Source organism: Hordeum vulgare, chromosome 5H, assembly GCF_904849725.1.
Source record: "Hordeum vulgare subsp. vulgare chromosome 5H, MorexV3_pseudomolecules_assembly, whole genome shotgun sequence".
NCBI lineage: Eukaryota > Viridiplantae > Streptophyta > Magnoliopsida > Poales > Poaceae > Hordeum > Hordeum vulgare.
The window spans coordinates 490,556,781-490,565,078 of NC_058522.1; the positions used below are offsets into that span (position 1 = coordinate 490,556,781).

Genomic DNA, 8,298 nt, shown 5'->3' on the forward strand with positions numbered 1-8,298 from the left:
TTTTCGGGCATTGTCGGCAGTGTACCGGGAGTGACGAATGGGTTTCGGGGGCCCACTGGGTGGGCCCACCACGCCCAAGGGGTCCACGTGGATTGACAAAGTCATCCAAGGAAAACCCATGAGAAAAAAAGTGAAAAATCCAAAAGAGGTGGGAAATTAAGAAAGGAGTCCTAATTCAAGTGGAGTTGGAGGAGGACTCCTCCCTCTTCTAGTTCGGCCAACACAAGGGAGCTTACCTTGTGGTGCCAAGGCTGCCCCCTCCCTCCTCCTATATATACAAGAGGTTTAGGTCTTTTTGAGACACAACTTTATCACGTGCAACTCAAACCTAGCTATACCACGTAGTTCTTTCTCTAGATCGGATTTCTGCGTTAAATATGAGCGCCGACCGCCGGAAGTATGACCCGGGCATCGTCAACGTCCACTATGGCGCCGACCAGCACATGGTGCCCCGCCGCGTCGCCATGGCGCACGCCCTCGTCGAAAAATATGGCCTGCTCGCCGACATGGAGCGCCTCCGTGTCAAGCCAGCCACCAAGGCCGAACTGCGGGCCTTCCACGACGACGCCTACGTCCGCCTCCTCCAGGACATCACCCAGGACACCGACCATCGGCACCGCGACGCCGAGATCCGGGAGAGAGCCAGGGCGTGCGGCATCGGCGTGCCGGACCCCGGCGAGACCGTCGCCCCTGGCGCCGCCGCATACGACAACCCCGTCATTGACGGCCTCTGGGACTACTGCCTCCGCCGGCACCTCCGACATCGCCATCAACTGGTCCGGCGGGATGCACCACGCGTGCCAGGGCAGGGCCAGCGGCTTCTGCTACGTGAACGACATCGTGCTTGCCATCCAGGAGCTCCTGAGCGCGTGCTCTACGTGGACATCGACGTGCACCACGGCGACGGCGTGGAGGAGCACTTCAAGAGGGATAGCCGGGTGATGACGGTCTCGTTCCACCGCTATGGCGAGGACCGGCCCGGCGGCGAGAAATTCTTCCCGGGCACCGGCACGGCTGAGGACGTTGGCGAGGGCGACGGCAAGCAGTGGCGGAGCCATAATTTTTGTGAAGCCTGGGCAAACTTGCTATAGAATACATTACTTATAAAACAGCCCCAATCTTCTGAACTACAAATTCACATTAATAATGAAGTCCATATTTAAAAAAACGTAAATCTTCTGGGCAACCTCCGTAGCTTCAACGTGCCGCTCCTCCTCCTCGGAGGCGGCGGGTACACTATCAACCATGTCGCCTCCTCCTGGTGCTACGAGACAGCGGTCGCCGTGGGCAAGGAGGAGGGGATCTTCGACGAGATACCCTTCCACGGCTACGAGCATTACTACAGGGACCAGGGCTATAAGCTGCATTTTACGGTGCCCAAGACGAACGGCAACACGATCCTCGCCCGTGCTTATGTGTACGTCCGTGCTTCTCTACAAAAAACTCTGCTGATTTCCAACAAATACAGTTTTCTTGACAGGCTAGATATGCAAACACTTTTGTACGTCAAGATAGCCAATGTATGGTTGATGGATCATCGTAGACAGGAGGGTGATATGCCCAGCTTCTTAAATAGTTACATGATTCTATGAGATATTGGAGATGAACAAACCTGTCAAGGAGTTGGAGCCCGAGAGGATTTATGATGCATGAGCCCTCCACATCCACAGATTCCATCAGCACGTAAAATGGGTGCGTTTCAACTGGAGCGCAATTCAAATCGCTCATTCCTGGCACGGCGAGACTTCAGGAGCACTGCGCATCCCTCTTAGCTCGAGCTCATCTCTACCTGGGACGAGTGGTTCCATTTGGATTCGCAGCAGGTTTAACTGTTCCAGTCTGTGGGGGTCAAACTTGCCCGCATGTGAAGTGTATCAGTGGCAGGCGCGCAAGACCTCGCTGCCACTGGTTTATAAGGCAACACTGACGGACGAAACTTTTGCCTGTCACAGATAAAGTTTTTTGGTAACCTACGCAAACAAAATAGCTAAATATCCATAAGTTAGCTGTGGCGTGCGCCACCCGCCACACATAAGTTAGGAACAAAATTTACAAATATACAAAAGTTAATTGTGGCGGGCGTTAGACCGTGCTCGCTACCACCTTAACTCCTTTCAAGTGGCGGGCGATACACATCGCTCGTTACTGCTACGCCCACGACGCACCCGCAGTTCAACTTTCTCTCAAAAACTGTTTTGCAACTAACCCCCCCCCCCCCCCCCCCCCAACGTCCAACCCAAATCGCGCCCCGTCTCACCGTCGCGCTTCTCCTCGCCGCCATGCAGGCATGTCCTCCTCCTCATACATCGAAGGCATCTTGCCTCCACCGGTGAGGAGCTCATCCCTGGTTGGCTAGCTCTGCCGCCATGTCGTCCTCCTCCACCAACATCGAAGGCCTCGTGCCGCTGTCGAACGTCAAGCACGCCATCTCTTCGGTATGGTCAGATTTGTGCATAGGAAAATAAGAATAGTTTATAAATAAATGCCATTGTTTCTTGGTATTATTTGTACTTAGAATAAATATAAGTACACATTTGATCGATATTTTTTGTAGTATACATTGATGTAGTGTGTCTCGGTATTATTTGTGATTGCGGTAACTATCGACTAGTTTAGACATGAGTATCAATGTTTTGCCTCGGAATAGAATGTATGTTGGCTTATATTTGCATGTATTGACATGAGTGTCAATGTTTTCATGAAACATAGATTCATTTTTGTTTCGTCAAATCTCTAGCACTCGTGGTGATATCAATTTTTTTCGTCCATATTTTGCCTAGGATATGTTCTATTATCGTTGCCTTATATTTACATGTATTGACACAAGTGTCAATGTTTTTACGAAATGTTAATTCATTTTCATTTTGCCAAATTTCTCACGCTCATAATGTCCTTTTATTAGCAAAGGTCATGTCGGTTTTTTTGTCCATATTTTTCCTAGGATCTATTCTAGTATATTTTCTTATATTTGCAGGTATTAACATGAGTATCAATATTTTTGTGAAACGTCGATCCTTTTCCGTGTTACTAAATTTCTGGCACTCGTTATGTCTTCCTTTTAGCAAAGGTGATTTTTTCCGTCTATATTTTGTTTCTTATGCTCTATGAATCATAATTTCCACACTAATTTTAGGAGGAAATGCAACAAATAGATTCCGGAGAACCATCGTCACTGTGCCCGCTAGTAAAAAATGGCAGAAGTCGAAAAAACAAATCGGCTAGTGAACCTACCGTCGATAAGGCACCAAAAGAAGATGTGGTTTGTATTGCGCCCGTGAGCACTACTAAATGGCGCATATGGCGTATGTTTCAGCCCGGTCAACCGATGTTACCACTAGACAAAGTTGAGCGCACTCAAAACTGTAGCTCAGCTTCTACACAATGGAGTGGTAGCTAGGTCAGGATTCAGGAAAGGGTGACATTTATTACACCGCCAGCGTTAAAGAGGATCTTGGATTTGTCAAACCGTTCCCTGTTAGCATGCTATATCTGGGGTTTGAGAAAGTGGCCAACAACAATATTCTCTACGTGGACGTAGAGCTCGTCCTTAATATCGATTTGGTCGCTCTGGGATGCTACAAATCCCTTACCCTAGAATTAAAAAGTTGCCTTCATTGATCCGTATCTCATGTATTTTGTCAATGTGGATTTACTTCGAAACGTAAGTTGTTCATTTTTTTAATATTTCATATATGCATGTTCGGTGTTAACCCCGCAAAAAGAAAAATGTTCGGTGTTAAACTCATTCATGTTACATTTTTCAATTGTATTGCGTGTCAACGAACACTGGATCATCATCCCACTCATGCCTGAGGACGGTCGAGCTTATTTATTTGATTCCAGAAAAGACCCTCACAAGCCATGGACCAATCTGAAGAAAGTTCTGAATGCTGCTCTTTTTATTTGTCATAAGTCCATCAGTAAGAGCATGTCGCATCCACGCTACAAATTCCATACCAGCTTATGTTGCAGCATAAAGACCGAATCTTGCACATGTCTGACTACTATGCCATGGCACTACAAGAAATATGCTCATACATGACGTTTTTTAAGATGTCGTTGATGAATTCGTCATAAATCTATGACGATTTCATCCGAAATCGTCGTAAACTATTTGAGGGATCAAATCTACATATAAATTACGACGACATGAGTCAAAAACGTCGTAACCGCATAAGATGAGATCGTCATAACTTTTACGACGATTATAAAAATATCGTAACATGTTCTAACTATGTTGACATGTCACACGTGGGTCCATTCTATCCCGGCTCATCCTATTTGTGAAGCAACCTACTATTTTTTCATTCCAAAAATTCTCGAAAAATTCTCATAAATATTTTGGATCATACATTCCTCAAATATGTGAAAACCCTTTCTTCCATAGTTCAAAAATAATTCGTTAATATTCATTTGCTATTCTGTTCAGAACAACACTTTGTGAAGGTAGTGTTATTTCTATTTTTTTGATTACCCTCATATTTTTTGTGCATTCTTTCCTATCCAAATCATTGCCGCCTCATGAATTTTTTTTAACGATTTGCCTAGTAAATCTTTCTCAGCAAATTTCCAAAGTTTAGGTTCATCTAATAGCTTTGTGAAGGAAGTACTAGATAGGAATATCCTCATGAGTTAATTTTTTTCACATCTTCTATGTGCCCAAAACATAGCTCTCCACAAAATTTTAACCCCATCTAACAATCCATTTTTGCCACTCGGAAAATGGTTAAAAATAGCAAGAAAGATCGGAAATGCATACAAATTGGATCTCACCCATAAAATATGGTCTAACTCTAGTGAAAAAATTGTATAAATATTTACAAATTTATTTGAAAAATTCCAGAGACTAGGTCTAATTTTTAGATACATGACAACCTCACGGAGGATAAGAAGAGCCAGCGAATCAATGAAACGCGAGGAACCTCCTCCACGTGTATCACCCCACCGGACGCAATCTGAGCCATCCATCACGCGTCCATCCAACGGTGGAGCATCTCCCGAAAACCAAACCCTAACTATCCGATCCCCACCCCTCACACACAGCCACACAGTCCTCCCTCGTCCCCATCTCTCTCCCGCACGAACCCCTCTGGCCGCCGCTACCACCAACGGCGCCCTGATCCAGGCGACCTCTGGTGAGGATAGACGGTGCCAAGCACACGACATGGATCCGCTTGCTCCGCTCCTCCCCTATCCCGTGCTTCTTCCCACCCGCGTGCCCGAGCCAAACCCTACAAGCGCGTGCGATCCCACGGCCGCCCCGATCTGCGAGATGTGGCGCGGTTGAGCACACGCACAGTGCCGCGCATGGGAAGAGGAGGTTTCCCCCGATCCGGCGCGCGACAGGGAGCCCACCGCCTGACGCGGGGGAGGCTCGCCCCCTGATGCGGCGGGGCGAGGGCCCCCTCCGACGCGGGGCGGACCTTCCTGCATGCCGATACAGCCCAGGAGCTTCTCACGGCGCAGGGGCGCGGTGCGCCCGCCCAGCCCACACGTCAACCGACGCTGCTCGTGCCTGCGTCTCTCTCTCTCTCTCTCGGCGATCCTCCCTTCTCCGACGACCGGCTGCCACCCCGTCGTCCCTCGCCGCCAGATCCGCGCGGCCACGCCCACCCTCCCCCGCCCTTCCTCTCAGGCCTCACCGGATCTATGCGGGCGGCGACCATCCCTAGCCATGGTGAGTTCCTCATCCTCCCCTTCCCGTATATCCCCAATGTGACCGAAAGAGACCCCGGCGGTCCTACTCGCGATTCGGTCGCTCATAGATAGATGACGCCCGACGCTGGGTTGCCGCGGCCGCATTGCCTGCCTGATGTTTGCATCCCTGCCTGATCCGGATTCGGTTCGGTTCGGCTCTGTCCCCAATCTGGGCTAGGGTTCTTCGGGGGTTTCGGTTGTGGTTAGGGCTCAGCCGCTCAGGAGGTCTTCTCTGCTGCCGCCCGTCGGGGCAACCGCGTGCGTTTCCTGTAAGGTTCGCACGACGGGCGCACGCACGCAGGCACGTCACGAATTTTCGTGTGTGCACATAGTATCGTCGAATGAATGAGTGAACTGCGCACGCGACGGTCCCGCCGTATTATTTGCACTTGTTCCTCTTCTGTGAGAAGCGCTGCTTTATGTGGTTTGATTTGGAGGGTTCGTTTGTTTGGATTTCTTATTAGTTACCAATACTAGTAGTAGCATTTTTGATGAATTTATAGCCTAGATTCCAGTTTATCACGGGTTTTTTGGCGGGGCAGATCAATCAAACTAATGACAAGTTATTAAAGAAATATAAGAGTGTTTATACATCACTAAAGTAGTGATCTAAACACACTTATATTTCTTTACTGAGGGAGTAAGAGTTAACAAATTTAGTACGTAGTTGAAGAATTGCTTACTTTATTGTTTCTGACTGTATCACACGACGAGAAAATGCACCCACCCTGTCAGTGAATATGACTGCCAGGATAGACGGATGCGTCTTGTTTCGTTGAATATTTGTGCAATTTTGGCAATGAGTGGATCGCGTGCCTTCGTTTTCTGGCACCTAGTGTCTTGTGTGACTGGTGTAGTTTTATCTCCGAGTTAATTAGGAATTATTAACTTGGCATTCATCTAATAGATTTCATCTTTGCCTTTTGCAGTTATGATGGGTTCTTCATCTTGGTCTATAATCAACTCATATGTGATACGATCGGACTCCTCTTTCTATATCCATTCAACTTCTATCTCTCACGCTTCTATGGTTTTGAATTATAGATAGATGTAGTTTGAAAAAAAAACACTGTTGTACGTATGGGCATATATTATGGGAAGTCACAATAGTACATGTCCTTATTACGTAGCTTCAAACATACATACCCTTCTCATTACGTCATTCTGATTGTATTTTTCCATTAAAGGTACATGGGCGTGACAGACTTGACATGGGCAACACAATATCTATCTTTGCACAAATATTTTTGTGTCACATTAAATCTTTAAATGTCAACCGTTTATATCTAAGAATTAACGGACAGGGAAATTTAATCTGTATGAAAGAACATGACGTGATGTTTTGTTTGGCTGCACGAATCCTTTTGGCTCCTTTGTGTGCAAATTAAGAAGTTCTAGATGAAAGAAATGTTGGTCCTTGATTTGTTGCCAACGTCAGCTGGCCATCCCTTTGATTACGGCTTATGATGAGTTCACATAAAAAATCTTGTGTTGAATTATAAGGAAAGAGAGAGACACGTATATGTATTAGTTTCGGACTCCAGGTTACCTCTAGCATACGAGTCCACGGTGTTTTTTCTATCTGCCCGATTCCAATAGTGAGCCTAGTCATATTTGTTTTTGGAACTTATGGGATAGGGAGACATGTATATAGACGTATTCTTTCAAGCAAATCGCAACCGTTCTTTTTTACTCTTTCATTATTGTTACATCTAAGCCGTCACTTTTCTGTCGTTTTAATACTGATGAGCTGTTTCGGATGCAGCCTAGGAGCATGTTGTTGGCTGGTACAACACTGGTCCAAAACTAAAGGAGAAGGACTTGGATGTTCATGCATTGTTTACCAAGTATGATTCTGCTGTACAACCGTTTGTCCTGCAGTAATTTAGAAGCTCTTCTCAGTTACACAATTATTTGGTACAAGTACTCACGACTTATGCATACGAACCCAATGTTGGGATGCCACCGTGTACTCTTTAAGGCGAAATTTCAGTAGCTGTTTAGTTTCAGTAGTTGTTTAGTTTCAATACTGTTCACGACATATATTTATTCGCCGTATAATATTCGATATATATAGTACTGTTCATGACATAATATTCTGCATTTTTGAAAGAAAAAAACAGTGATCACTTAATTAGATTATACCCAAGCGGTATTTTCTGTTTTGTTTTGTCTAGTTTTAGCCCTAGTGGTGTTTGTTAGTGTTCGGTTCAGGTTATGTTTGGTTGGTTGTGACTTGTATTTTCTTGTCAGTCGTTCGGTCGATGGTTTGATATACTGAACGCTCTTTCTTCTTCTATAAACTTTGAATGGTGTTTTTTTTCGGCAGGTGGTTGCTATAAGAGTGTTCTTGCTGTGTATAGCATTCTATGCTTTCTTGTCTCCGTTTCTTGGGAAGAACTTGTATCAGTATATTGCAATCGGTGTTTATAGTTTCTTGGTAAGGTTCCACTTCCTCTATTTTCATGCATGGATCGGATCCTGGAGTATTGAATTGGTTCATATTGATTATACTATTGGAGCCACCACTACAACATTTCCTTACATACAAAAAAATAAGGGCCTTACTGAATGTGCATCCAATTTGTAAATCTGTATCGC

The 8,298-nt window shown here is 45.9% G+C and overlaps 1 pseudogene; it reads left to right on the forward strand.

Moving 5' to 3' along the window:
• The first annotated feature begins 404 nt into the window (after positions 1 to 404).
• Positions 405 to 1,592, forward strand: LOC123396987 (annotated as a pseudogene).
• The last annotated feature ends 6,706 nt before the right edge of the window (positions 1,593 to 8,298 follow it).